Here is a 13912-nt window from a genome sequence, read left to right on the forward strand (position 1 = left end):
GATAGTAAGCTTTTCTGTAGTCTGCCTGTTGATGTATTTTCCGTTTGAACTGTGCACAACATGAAGAGACGGAACACTGGCGGCTTGTCACAATGCCCCCCGATGACATCACAATAGCGCTGCTGCCTAGAAAACAAGCTGCGCAGAAGAAGTTGTTCTTTGGGTGGGAGGGTGGGCTAGTGGAAGGAGGGGGCAATCTCTTTTTTTCCCGGGTGGTAGGGGGATGACAGGAGAAGGGAAGCGGGTGGTGAGAAAGGTACAGAGGGCAGGGTTTGGGGGCTGGGAAGGAAAGGGAAAAGATTAGGGTTTGGGGATGATGAAAGGGCTTTCTACGGGTAAGGATGGCAAAGGGTGGCAGTGACGGAAAGTCAGGCAACCTGTCCTGTCCGTCTTTTTGTATCGTGAATTGGAAAGACTGCAAGGGGGAGGGGAGTTGCTTGCGCCCTAAAGGAGGAGTTATTCAGATTCATTGCAGTGGGCGGCGGCTGCAAAACGCACCATTCTTCTTGTTTTGGCTCTGCAAAGCAGCCTTTTCAAGGGTTGGCTTGGGTGACAAAATGTCTTGTGTAGGCGTGGGTTTGTCTCCCTCTCGCTCTCTCTCCCTAAGATGTGTCCGGCATAGGCCAGGGTGCCACTCGAGGCCCAAACCAATTCTGGTTATCGCTTCTCGGCCTTTTGGCTAAGATCAAGTGTAGTATCTGTTCTTATCAGTTTAATATCTGATACGTCCCCTATCTGGGGACCATATATTAAATGGATTTTTAGAACAGGGAGATGGAAAAAGAGCTTGCTCTGTCCACTCCACGCATTGACCTGGTATTGCAGTACCTCCAGGAACGGTGCACCCCTTCTTAACCCAGTTTCCAAAAGCAGAACTCAATTCACCTGATTCATATTAGCCCGATTTAATGAATTGGAAGAAAGCATACGTCTTCATATGCACCTCAATTTGGCCCATTCACTTTTCACACTTCCTCCTTTTGTTTTTTATCTTTCACACTTTTGACTTTCTTTATTCATCCAAATAGCAAACTCATCACCACTCAACCTGACCAACTCGGCTATGTCCCCGTGCTGCAGTTCTCTGTCTTATCTAGATCATTTGCAATTGAATGGAATAGATCCCTTTTGGACAAAGTGGATTCACCTGCTGCTGCAGTGACCACAGGTGTGATAACATCTAGAATTGGCATCTGGTGCGATCTCTCCGCTTCCACTCCAAAGAAAGTTACCTGTTTATTCCTATCATGCATTGGTTTTTGGGGTTTTCTTTGAGTAATGATGATCTCTTTAGTAGTCTGTTGGCGCCCTCTCCTGGAGGAATAGTTTGCTTGCTCTTGGACATTCTAAAAGAGAGGTCATGATAGACATTGAGCTTCTGAGCTCAATTGGGGAAAGTCATGGGTGATGAATGTTTGCAACCTACTGCGAAGCCTCATACCGCAATATAAGGAACGTCAAATACTAAGAAAGGGCGGCCTATGAAAGAATTACTACTTTCAATAAGTACACTTAAACGGCTAATTGGGAATAGAAAAACTGTAAAAAGCCCTCTGAGAAAGCCCCCCTCTAACCTTTGATAGTAAGCTTTTCTGTAGTCTGCCTGTTGATGTATTTTCCGTTTGAACTGTGCACAACATGAAGAGACGGAACACTGGCGGCTTGTCACAATGCCCCCCGATGACATCACAATAGCGCTGCTGCCTAGAAAACAAGCTGCGCAGAAGAAGTTGTTCTTTGGGTGGGAGGGTGGGCTAGTGGAAGGAGGGGGCAATCTCTTTTTTTCCCGGGTGGTAGGGGGATGACAGGAGAAGGGAAGCGGGTGGTGAGAAAGGTACAGAGGGCAGGGTTTGGGGGCTGGGAAGGAAAGGGAAAAGATTAGGGTTTGGGGATGATGAAAGGGCTTTCTACGGGTAAGGATGGCAAAGGGTGGCAGTGACGGAAAGTCAGGCAACCTGTCCTGTCCGTCTTTTTGTATCGTGAATTGGAAAGACTGCAAGGGGGAGGGGAGTTGCTTGCGCCCTAAAGGAGGAGTTATTCAGATTCATTGCAGTGGGCGGCGGCTGCAAAACGCACCATTCTTCTTGTTTTGGCTCTGCAAAGCAGCCTTTTCAAGGGTTGGCTTGGGTGACAAAATGTCTTGTGTAGGCGTGGGTTTGTCTCCCTCTCGCTCTCTCTCCCTAAGATGTGTCCGGCATAGGCCAGGGTGCCACTCGAGGCCCAAACCAATTCTGGTTATCGCTTCTCGGCCTTTTGGCTAAGATCAAGTGTAGTATCTGTTCTTATCAGTTTAATATCTGATACGTCCCCTATCTGGGGACCATATATTAAATGGATTTTTAGAACAGGGAGATGGAAAAAGAGCTTGCTCTGTCCACTCCACGCATTGACCTGGTATTGCAGTACCTCCAGGAACGGTGCACCCCTTCTTAACCCAGTTTCCAAAAGCAGAACTCAATTCACCTGATTCATATTAGCCCGATTTAATGAATTGGAAGAAAGCATACGTCTTCATATGCACCTCAATTTGGCCCATTCACTTTTCACACTTCCTCCTTTTGTTTTTTATCTTTCACACTTTTGACTTTCTTTATTCATCCAAATAGCAAACTCATCACCACTCAACCTGACCAACTCGGCTATGTCCCCGTGCTGCAGTTCTCTGTCTTATCTAGATCATTTGCAATTGAATGGAATAGATCCCTTTTGGACAAAGTGGATTCACCTGCTGCTGCAGTGACCACAGGTGTGATAACATCTAGAATTGGCATCTGGTGCGATCTCTCCGCTTCCACTCCAAAGAAAGTTACCTGTTTATTCCTATCATGCATTGGTTTTTGGGGTTTTCTTTGAGTAATGATGATCTCTTTAGTAGTCTGTTGGCGCCCTCTCCTGGAGGAATAGTTTGCTTGCTCTTGGACATTCTAAAAGAGAGGTCATGATAGACATTGAGCTTCTGAGCTCAATTGGGGAAAGTCATGGGTGATGAATGTTTGCAACCTACTGCGAAGCCTCATACCGCAATATAAGGAACGTCAAATACTAAGAAAGGGCGGCCTATGAAAGAATTACTACTTTCAATAAGTACACTTAAACGGCTAATTGGGAATAGAAAAACTGTAAAAAGCCCTCTGAGAAAGCCCCCCTCTAACCTTTGATAGTAAGCTTTTCTGTAGTCTGCCTGTTGATGTATTTTCCGTTTGAACTGTGCACAACATGAAGAGACGGAACACTGGCGGCTTGTCACAATGCCCCCCGATGACATCACAATAGCGCTGCTGCCTAGAAAACAAGCTGCGCAGAAGAAGTTGTTCTTTGGGTGGGAGGGTGGGCTAGTGGAAGGAGGGGGCAATCTCTTTTTTTCCCGGGTGGTAGGGGGATGACAGGAGAAGGGAAGCGGGTGGTGAGAAAGGTACAGAGGGCAGGGTTTGGGGGCTGGGAAGGAAAGGGAAAAGATTAGGGTTTGGGGATGATGAAAGGGCTTTCTACGGGTAAGGATGGCAAAGGGTGGCAGTGACGGAAAGTCAGGCAACCTGTCCTGTCCGTCTTTTTGTATCGTGAATTGGAAAGACTGCAAGGGGGAGGGGAGTTGCTTGCGCCCTAAAGGAGGAGTTATTCAGATTCATTGCAGTGGGCGGCGGCTGCAAAACGCACCATTCTTCTTGTTTTGGCTCTGCAAAGCAGCCTTTTCAAGGGTTGGCTTGGGTGACAAAATGTCTTGTGTAGGCGTGGGTTTGTCTCCCTCTCGCTCTCTCTCCCTAAGATGTGTCCGGCATAGGCCAGGGTGCCACTCGAGGCCCAAACCAATTCTGGTTATCGCTTCTCGGCCTTTTGGCTAAGATCAAGTGTAGTATCTGTTCTTATCAGTTTAATATCTGATACGTCCCCTATCTGGGGACCATATATTAAATGGATTTTTAGAACAGGGAGATGGAAAAAGAGCTTGCTCTGTCCACTCCACGCATTGACCTGGTATTGCAGTACCTCCAGGAACGGTGCACCCCTTCTTAACCCAGTTTCCAAAAGCAGAACTCAATTCACCTGATTCATATTAGCCCGATTTAATGAATTGGAAGAAAGCATACGTCTTCATATGCACCTCAATTTGGCCCATTCACTTTTCACACTTCCTCCTTTTGTTTTTTATCTTTCACACTTTTGACTTTCTTTATTCATCCAAATAGCAAACTCATCACCACTCAACCTGACCAACTCGGCTATGTCCCCGTGCTGCAGTTCTCTGTCTTATCTAGATCATTTGCAATTGAATGGAATAGATCCCTTTTGGACAAAGTGGATTCACCTGCTGCTGCAGTGACCACAGGTGTGATAACATCTAGAATTGGCATCTGGTGCGATCTCTCCGCTTCCACTCCAAAGAAAGTTACCTGTTTATTCCTATCATGCATTGGTTTTTGGGGTTTTCTTTGAGTAATGATGATCTCTTTAGTAGTCTGTTGGCGCCCTCTCCTGGAGGAATAGTTTGCTTGCTCTTGGACATTCTAAAAGAGAGGTCATGATAGACATTGAGCTTCTGAGCTCAATTGGGGAAAGTCATGGGTGATGAATGTTTGCAACCTACTGCGAAGCCTCATACCGCAATATAAGGAACGTCAAATACTAAGAAAGGGCGGCCTATGAAAGAATTACTACTTTCAATAAGTACACTTAAACGGCTAATTGGGAATAGAAAAACTGTAAAAAGCCCTCTGAGAAAGCCCCCCTCTAACCTTTGATAGTAAGCTTTTCTGTAGTCTGCCTGTTGATGTATTTTCCGTTTGAACTGTGCACAACATGAAGAGACGGAACACTGGCGGCTTGTCACAATGCCCCCCGATGACATCACAATAGCGCTGCTGCCTAGAAAACAAGCTGCGCAGAAGAAGTTGTTCTTTGGGTGGGAGGGTGGGCTAGTGGAAGGAGGGGGCAATCTCTTTTTTTCCCGGGTGGTAGGGGGATGACAGGAGAAGGGAAGCGGGTGGTGAGAAAGGTACAGAGGGCAGGGTTTGGGGGCTGGGAAGGAAAGGGAAAAGATTAGGGTTTGGGGATGATGAAAGGGCTTTCTACGGGTAAGGATGGCAAAGGGTGGCAGTGACGGAAAGTCAGGCAACCTGTCCTGTCCGTCTTTTTGTATCGTGAATTGGAAAGACTGCAAGGGGGAGGGGAGTTGCTTGCGCCCTAAAGGAGGAGTTATTCAGATTCATTGCAGTGGGCGGCGGCTGCAAAACGCACCATTCTTCTTGTTTTGGCTCTGCAAAGCAGCCTTTTCAAGGGTTGGCTTGGGTGACAAAATGTCTTGTGTAGGCGTGGGTTTGTCTCCCTCTCGCTCTCTCTCCCTAAGATGTGTCCGGCATAGGCCAGGGTGCCACTCGAGGCCCAAACCAATTCTGGTTATCGCTTCTCGGCCTTTTGGCTAAGATCAAGTGTAGTATCTGTTCTTATCAGTTTAATATCTGATACGTCCCCTATCTGGGGACCATATATTAAATGGATTTTTAGAACAGGGAGATGGAAAAAGAGCTTGCTCTGTCCACTCCACGCATTGACCTGGTATTGCAGTACCTCCAGGAACGGTGCACCCCTTCTTAACCCAGTTTCCAAAAGCAGAACTCAATTCACCTGATTCATATTAGCCCGATTTAATGAATTGGAAGAAAGCATACGTCTTCATATGCACCTCAATTTGGCCCATTCACTTTTCACACTTCCTCCTTTTGTTTTTTATCTTTCACACTTTTGACTTTCTTTATTCATCCAAATAGCAAACTCATCACCACTCAACCTGACCAACTCGGCTATGTCCCCGTGCTGCAGTTCTCTGTCTTATCTAGATCATTTGCAATTGAATGGAATAGATCCCTTTTGGACAAAGTGGATTCACCTGCTGCTGCAGTGACCACAGGTGTGATAACATCTAGAATTGGCATCTGGTGCGATCTCTCCGCTTCCACTCCAAAGAAAGTTACCTGTTTATTCCTATCATGCATTGGTTTTTGGGGTTTTCTTTGAGTAATGATGATCTCTTTAGTAGTCTGTTGGCGCCCTCTCCTGGAGGAATAGTTTGCTTGCTCTTGGACATTCTAAAAGAGAGGTCATGATAGACATTGAGCTTCTGAGCTCAATTGGGGAAAGTCATGGGTGATGAATGTTTGCAACCTACTGCGAAGCCTCATACCGCAATATAAGGAACGTCAAATACTAAGAAAGGGCGGCCTATGAAAGAATTACTACTTTCAATAAGTACACTTAAACGGCTAATTGGGAATAGAAAAACTGTAAAAAGCCCTCTGAGAAAGCCCCCCTCTAACCTTTGATAGTAAGCTTTTCTGTAGTCTGCCTGTTGATGTATTTTCCGTTTGAACTGTGCACAACATGAAGAGACGGAACACTGGCGGCTTGTCACAATGCCCCCCGATGACATCACAATAGCGCTGCTGCCTAGAAAACAAGCTGCGCAGAAGAAGTTGTTCTTTGGGTGGGAGGGTGGGCTAGTGGAAGGAGGGGGCAATCTCTTTTTTTCCCGGGTGGTAGGGGGATGACAGGAGAAGGGAAGCGGGTGGTGAGAAAGGTACAGAGGGCAGGGTTTGGGGGCTGGGAAGGAAAGGGAAAAGATTAGGGTTTGGGGATGATGAAAGGGCTTTCTACGGGTAAGGATGGCAAAGGGTGGCAGTGACGGAAAGTCAGGCAACCTGTCCTGTCCGTCTTTTTGTATCGTGAATTGGAAAGACTGCAAGGGGGAGGGGAGTTGCTTGCGCCCTAAAGGAGGAGTTATTCAGATTCATTGCAGTGGGCGGCGGCTGCAAAACGCACCATTCTTCTTGTTTTGGCTCTGCAAAGCAGCCTTTTCAAGGGTTGGCTTGGGTGACAAAATGTCTTGTGTAGGCGTGGGTTTGTCTCCCTCTCGCTCTCTCTCCCTAAGATGTGTCCGGCATAGGCCAGGGTGCCACTCGAGGCCCAAACCAATTCTGGTTATCGCTTCTCGGCCTTTTGGCTAAGATCAAGTGTAGTATCTGTTCTTATCAGTTTAATATCTGATACGTCCCCTATCTGGGGACCATATATTAAATGGATTTTTAGAACAGGGAGATGGAAAAAGAGCTTGCTCTGTCCACTCCACGCATTGACCTGGTATTGCAGTACCTCCAGGAACGGTGCACCCCTTCTTAACCCAGTTTCCAAAAGCAGAACTCAATTCACCTGATTCATATTAGCCCGATTTAATGAATTGGAAGAAAGCATACGTCTTCATATGCACCTCAATTTGGCCCATTCACTTTTCACACTTCCTCCTTTTGTTTTTTATCTTTCACACTTTTGACTTTCTTTATTCATCCAAATAGCAAACTCATCACCACTCAACCTGACCAACTCGGCTATGTCCCCGTGCTGCAGTTCTCTGTCTTATCTAGATCATTTGCAATTGAATGGAATAGATCCCTTTTGGACAAAGTGGATTCACCTGCTGCTGCAGTGACCACAGGTGTGATAACATCTAGAATTGGCATCTGGTGCGATCTCTCCGCTTCCACTCCAAAGAAAGTTACCTGTTTATTCCTATCATGCATTGGTTTTTGGGGTTTTCTTTGAGTAATGATGATCTCTTTAGTAGTCTGTTGGCGCCCTCTCCTGGAGGAATAGTTTGCTTGCTCTTGGACATTCTAAAAGAGAGGTCATGATAGACATTGAGCTTCTGAGCTCAATTGGGGAAAGTCATGGGTGATGAATGTTTGCAACCTACTGCGAAGCCTCATACCGCAATATAAGGAACGTCAAATACTAAGAAAGGGCGGCCTATGAAAGAATTACTACTTTCAATAAGTACACTTAAACGGCTAATTGGGAATAGAAAAACTGTAAAAAGCCCTCTGAGAAAGCCCCCCTCTAACCTTTGATAGTAAGCTTTTCTGTAGTCTGCCTGTTGATGTATTTTCCGTTTGAACTGTGCACAACATGAAGAGACGGAACACTGGCGGCTTGTCACAATGCCCCCCGATGACATCACAATAGCGCTGCTGCCTAGAAAACAAGCTGCGCAGAAGAAGTTGTTCTTTGGGTGGGAGGGTGGGCTAGTGGAAGGAGGGGGCAATCTCTTTTTTTCCCGGGTGGTAGGGGGATGACAGGAGAAGGGAAGCGGGTGGTGAGAAAGGTACAGAGGGCAGGGTTTGGGGGCTGGGAAGGAAAGGGAAAAGATTAGGGTTTGGGGATGATGAAAGGGCTTTCTACGGGTAAGGATGGCAAAGGGTGGCAGTGACGGAAAGTCAGGCAACCTGTCCTGTCCGTCTTTTTGTATCGTGAATTGGAAAGACTGCAAGGGGGAGGGGAGTTGCTTGCGCCCTAAAGGAGGAGTTATTCAGATTCATTGCAGTGGGCGGCGGCTGCAAAACGCACCATTCTTCTTGTTTTGGCTCTGCAAAGCAGCCTTTTCAAGGGTTGGCTTGGGTGACAAAATGTCTTGTGTAGGCGTGGGTTTGTCTCCCTCTCGCTCTCTCTCCCTAAGATGTGTCCGGCATAGGCCAGGGTGCCACTCGAGGCCCAAACCAATTCTGGTTATCGCTTCTCGGCCTTTTGGCTAAGATCAAGTGTAGTATCTGTTCTTATCAGTTTAATATCTGATACGTCCCCTATCTGGGGACCATATATTAAATGGATTTTTAGAACAGGGAGATGGAAAAAGAGCTTGCTCTGTCCACTCCACGCATTGACCTGGTATTGCAGTACCTCCAGGAACGGTGCACCCCTTCTTAACCCAGTTTCCAAAAGCAGAACTCAATTCACCTGATTCATATTAGCCCGATTTAATGAATTGGAAGAAAGCATACGTCTTCATATGCACCTCAATTTGGCCCATTCACTTTTCACACTTCCTCCTTTTGTTTTTTATCTTTCACACTTTTGACTTTCTTTATTCATCCAAATAGCAAACTCATCACCACTCAACCTGACCAACTCGGCTATGTCCCCGTGCTGCAGTTCTCTGTCTTATCTAGATCATTTGCAATTGAATGGAATAGATCCCTTTTGGACAAAGTGGATTCACCTGCTGCTGCAGTGACCACAGGTGTGATAACATCTAGAATTGGCATCTGGTGCGATCTCTCCGCTTCCACTCCAAAGAAAGTTACCTGTTTATTCCTATCATGCATTGGTTTTTGGGGTTTTCTTTGAGTAATGATGATCTCTTTAGTAGTCTGTTGGCGCCCTCTCCTGGAGGAATAGTTTGCTTGCTCTTGGACATTCTAAAAGAGAGGTCATGATAGACATTGAGCTTCTGAGCTCAATTGGGGAAAGTCATGGGTGATGAATGTTTGCAACCTACTGCGAAGCCTCATACCGCAATATAAGGAACGTCAAATACTAAGAAAGGGCGGCCTATGAAAGAATTACTACTTTCAATAAGTACACTTAAACGGCTAATTGGGAATAGAAAAACTGTAAAAAGCCCTCTGAGAAAGCCCCCCTCTAACCTTTGATAGTAAGCTTTTCTGTAGTCTGCCTGTTGATGTATTTTCCGTTTGAACTGTGCACAACATGAAGAGACGGAACACTGGCGGCTTGTCACAATGCCCCCCGATGACATCACAATAGCGCTGCTGCCTAGAAAACAAGCTGCGCAGAAGAAGTTGTTCTTTGGGTGGGAGGGTGGGCTAGTGGAAGGAGGGGGCAATCTCTTTTTTTCCCGGGTGGTAGGGGGATGACAGGAGAAGGGAAGCGGGTGGTGAGAAAGGTACAGAGGGCAGGGTTTGGGGGCTGGGAAGGAAAGGGAAAAGATTAGGGTTTGGGGATGATGAAAGGGCTTTCTACGGGTAAGGATGGCAAAGGGTGGCAGTGACGGAAAGTCAGGCAACCTGTCCTGTCCGTCTTTTTGTATCGTGAATTGGAAAGACTGCAAGGGGGAGGGGAGTTGCTTGCGCCCTAAAGGAGGAGTTATTCAGATTCATTGCAGTGGGCGGCGGCTGCAAAACGCACCATTCTTCTTGTTTTGGCTCTGCAAAGCAGCCTTTTCAAGGGTTGGCTTGGGTGACAAAATGTCTTGTGTAGGCGTGGGTTTGTCTCCCTCTCGCTCTCTCTCCCTAAGATGTGTCCGGCATAGGCCAGGGTGCCACTCGAGGCCCAAACCAATTCTGGTTATCGCTTCTCGGCCTTTTGGCTAAGATCAAGTGTAGTATCTGTTCTTATCAGTTTAATATCTGATACGTCCCCTATCTGGGGACCATATATTAAATGGATTTTTAGAACAGGGAGATGGAAAAAGAGCTTGCTCTGTCCACTCCACGCATTGACCTGGTATTGCAGTACCTCCAGGAACGGTGCACCCCTTCTTAACCCAGTTTCCAAAAGCAGAACTCAATTCACCTGATTCATATTAGCCCGATTTAATGAATTGGAAGAAAGCATACGTCTTCATATGCACCTCAATTTGGCCCATTCACTTTTCACACTTCCTCCTTTTGTTTTTTATCTTTCACACTTTTGACTTTCTTTATTCATCCAAATAGCAAACTCATCACCACTCAACCTGACCAACTCGGCTATGTCCCCGTGCTGCAGTTCTCTGTCTTATCTAGATCATTTGCAATTGAATGGAATAGATCCCTTTTGGACAAAGTGGATTCACCTGCTGCTGCAGTGACCACAGGTGTGATAACATCTAGAATTGGCATCTGGTGCGATCTCTCCGCTTCCACTCCAAAGAAAGTTACCTGTTTATTCCTATCATGCATTGGTTTTTGGGGTTTTCTTTGAGTAATGATGATCTCTTTAGTAGTCTGTTGGCGCCCTCTCCTGGAGGAATAGTTTGCTTGCTCTTGGACATTCTAAAAGAGAGGTCATGATAGACATTGAGCTTCTGAGCTCAATTGGGGAAAGTCATGGGTGATGAATGTTTGCAACCTACTGCGAAGCCTCATACCGCAATATAAGGAACGTCAAATACTAAGAAAGGGCGGCCTATGAAAGAATTACTACTTTCAATAAGTACACTTAAACGGCTAATTGGGAATAGAAAAACTGTAAAAAGCCCTCTGAGAAAGCCCCCCTCTAACCTTTGATAGTAAGCTTTTCTGTAGTCTGCCTGTTGATGTATTTTCCGTTTGAACTGTGCACAACATGAAGAGACGGAACACTGGCGGCTTGTCACAATGCCCCCCGATGACATCACAATAGCGCTGCTGCCTAGAAAACAAGCTGCGCAGAAGAAGTTGTTCTTTGGGTGGGAGGGTGGGCTAGTGGAAGGAGGGGGCAATCTCTTTTTTTCCCGGGTGGTAGGGGGATGACAGGAGAAGGGAAGCGGGTGGTGAGAAAGGTACAGAGGGCAGGGTTTGGGGGCTGGGAAGGAAAGGGAAAAGATTAGGGTTTGGGGATGATGAAAGGGCTTTCTACGGGTAAGGATGGCAAAGGGTGGCAGTGACGGAAAGTCAGGCAACCTGTCCTGTCCGTCTTTTTGTATCGTGAATTGGAAAGACTGCAAGGGGGAGGGGAGTTGCTTGCGCCCTAAAGGAGGAGTTATTCAGATTCATTGCAGTGGGCGGCGGCTGCAAAACGCACCATTCTTCTTGTTTTGGCTCTGCAAAGCAGCCTTTTCAAGGGTTGGCTTGGGTGACAAAATGTCTTGTGTAGGCGTGGGTTTGTCTCCCTCTCGCTCTCTCTCCCTAAGATGTGTCCGGCATAGGCCAGGGTGCCACTCGAGGCCCAAACCAATTCTGGTTATCGCTTCTCGGCCTTTTGGCTAAGATCAAGTGTAGTATCTGTTCTTATCAGTTTAATATCTGATACGTCCCCTATCTGGGGACCATATATTAAATGGATTTTTAGAACAGGGAGATGGAAAAAGAGCTTGCTCTGTCCACTCCACGCATTGACCTGGTATTGCAGTACCTCCAGGAACGGTGCACCCCTTCTTAACCCAGTTTCCAAAAGCAGAACTCAATTCACCTGATTCATATTAGCCCGATTTAATGAATTGGAAGAAAGCATACGTCTTCATATGCACCTCAATTTGGCCCATTCACTTTTCACACTTCCTCCTTTTGTTTTTTATCTTTCACACTTTTGACTTTCTTTATTCATCCAAATAGCAAACTCATCACCACTCAACCTGACCAACTCGGCTATGTCCCCGTGCTGCAGTTCTCTGTCTTATCTAGATCATTTGCAATTGAATGGAATAGATCCCTTTTGGACAAAGTGGATTCACCTGCTGCTGCAGTGACCACAGGTGTGATAACATCTAGAATTGGCATCTGGTGCGATCTCTCCGCTTCCACTCCAAAGAAAGTTACCTGTTTATTCCTATCATGCATTGGTTTTTGGGGTTTTCTTTGAGTAATGATGATCTCTTTAGTAGTCTGTTGGCGCCCTCTCCTGGAGGAATAGTTTGCTTGCTCTTGGACATTCTAAAAGAGAGGTCATGATAGACATTGAGCTTCTGAGCTCAATTGGGGAAAGTCATGGGTGATGAATGTTTGCAACCTACTGCGAAGCCTCATACCGCAATATAAGGAACGTCAAATACTAAGAAAGGGCGGCCTATGAAAGAATTACTACTTTCAATAAGTACACTTAAACGGCTAATTGGGAATAGAAAAACTGTAAAAAGCCCTCTGAGAAAGCCCCCCTCTAACCTTTGATAGTAAGCTTTTCTGTAGTCTGCCTGTTGATGTATTTTCCGTTTGAACTGTGCACAACATGAAGAGACGGAACACTGGCGGCTTGTCACAATGCCCCCCGATGACATCACAATAGCGCTGCTGCCTAGAAAACAAGCTGCGCAGAAGAAGTTGTTCTTTGGGTGGGAGGGTGGGCTAGTGGAAGGAGGGGGCAATCTCTTTTTTTCCCGGGTGGTAGGGGGATGACAGGAGAAGGGAAGCGGGTGGTGAGAAAGGTACAGAGGGCAGGGTTTGGGGGCTGGGAAGGAAAGGGAAAAGATTAGGGTTTGGGGATGATGAAAGGGCTTTCTACGGGTAAGGATGGCAAAGGGTGGCAGTGACGGAAAGTCAGGCAACCTGTCCTGTCCGTCTTTTTGTATCGTGAATTGGAAAGACTGCAAGGGGGAGGGGAGTTGCTTGCGCCCTAAAGGAGGAGTTATTCAGATTCATTGCAGTGGGCGGCGGCTGCAAAACGCACCATTCTTCTTGTTTTGGCTCTGCAAAGCAGCCTTTTCAAGGGTTGGCTTGGGTGACAAAATGTCTTGTGTAGGCGTGGGTTTGTCTCCCTCTCGCTCTCTCTCCCTAAGATGTGTCCGGCATAGGCCAGGGTGCCACTCGAGGCCCAAACCAATTCTGGTTATCGCTTCTCGGCCTTTTGGCTAAGATCAAGTGTAGTATCTGTTCTTATCAGTTTAATATCTGATACGTCCCCTATCTGGGGACCATATATTAAATGGATTTTTAGAACAGGGAGATGGAAAAAGAGCTTGCTCTGTCCACTCCACGCATTGACCTGGTATTGCAGTACCTCCAGGAACGGTGCACCCCTTCTTAACCCAGTTTCCAAAAGCAGAACTCAATTCACCTGATTCATATTAGCCCGATTTAATGAATTGGAAGAAAGCATACGTCTTCATATGCACCTCAATTTGGCCCATTCACTTTTCACACTTCCTCCTTTTGTTTTTTATCTTTCACACTTTTGACTTTCTTTATTCATCCAAATAGCAAACTCATCACCACTCAACCTGACCAACTCGGCTATGTCCCCGTGCTGCAGTTCTCTGTCTTATCTAGATCATTTGCAATTGAATGGAATAGATCCCTTTTGGACAAAGTGGATTCACCTGCTGCTGCAGTGACCACAGGTGTGATAACATCTAGAATTGGCATCTGGTGCGATCTCTCCGCTTCCACTCCAAAGAAAGTTACCTGTTTATTCCTATCATGCATTGGTTTTTGGGGTTTTCTTTGAGTAATGATGATCT

The 13912-nt window shown here is 46.3% G+C and overlaps 9 non-coding genes across 9 annotated transcripts; all 9 read left to right on the top strand.

The window, feature by feature from the left end:
- The first annotated feature begins 659 nt into the window (after positions 1–659).
- LOC142279505 (U2 spliceosomal RNA) lies at positions 660–850 on the top strand. The gene has a single exon (XR_012742121.1). It is a non-coding gene; the product is annotated as a U2 spliceosomal RNA (small nuclear RNA).
- A 1387-nt stretch (positions 851–2237) lies between these two features.
- Positions 2238–2428, top strand: LOC142279506 (U2 spliceosomal RNA). Its single transcript, XR_012742122.1, has one exon. It is a non-coding gene; the product is annotated as a U2 spliceosomal RNA (small nuclear RNA).
- Positions 2429–3815: 1387 nt separating this feature from the next.
- Positions 3816–4006, top strand: LOC142279507 (U2 spliceosomal RNA). The gene has a single exon (XR_012742123.1). It is a non-coding gene; the product is annotated as a U2 spliceosomal RNA (small nuclear RNA).
- Positions 4007–5393: 1387 nt separating this feature from the next.
- Positions 5394–5584, top strand: LOC142279509 (U2 spliceosomal RNA). Its single transcript, XR_012742125.1, has one exon. It is a non-coding gene; the product is annotated as a U2 spliceosomal RNA (small nuclear RNA).
- Positions 5585–6971: 1387 nt separating this feature from the next.
- On the top strand, positions 6972–7162 carry LOC142279510 (U2 spliceosomal RNA). The gene has a single exon (XR_012742126.1). It is a non-coding gene; the product is annotated as a U2 spliceosomal RNA (small nuclear RNA).
- Positions 7163–8549: 1387 nt separating this feature from the next.
- On the top strand, positions 8550–8740 carry LOC142279511 (U2 spliceosomal RNA). Its single transcript, XR_012742127.1, has one exon. It is a non-coding gene; the product is annotated as a U2 spliceosomal RNA (small nuclear RNA).
- A 1387-nt stretch (positions 8741–10127) lies between these two features.
- On the top strand, positions 10128–10318 carry LOC142279512 (U2 spliceosomal RNA). Its single transcript, XR_012742128.1, has one exon. It is a non-coding gene; the product is annotated as a U2 spliceosomal RNA (small nuclear RNA).
- Positions 10319–11705: 1387 nt separating this feature from the next.
- On the top strand, positions 11706–11896 carry LOC142279513 (U2 spliceosomal RNA). The gene has a single exon (XR_012742129.1). It is a non-coding gene; the product is annotated as a U2 spliceosomal RNA (small nuclear RNA).
- Positions 11897–13283: 1387 nt separating this feature from the next.
- Positions 13284–13474, top strand: LOC142279514 (U2 spliceosomal RNA). The gene has a single exon (XR_012742130.1). It is a non-coding gene; the product is annotated as a U2 spliceosomal RNA (small nuclear RNA).
- Positions 13475–13912: the final 438 nt, after the last annotated feature.

This window comes from Anomaloglossus baeobatrachus, unplaced genomic scaffold (genome assembly GCF_048569485.1).
Source record: "Anomaloglossus baeobatrachus isolate aAnoBae1 unplaced genomic scaffold, aAnoBae1.hap1 Scaffold_4343, whole genome shotgun sequence".
Lineage (NCBI taxonomy): Eukaryota > Metazoa > Chordata > Amphibia > Anura > Aromobatidae > Anomaloglossus > Anomaloglossus baeobatrachus.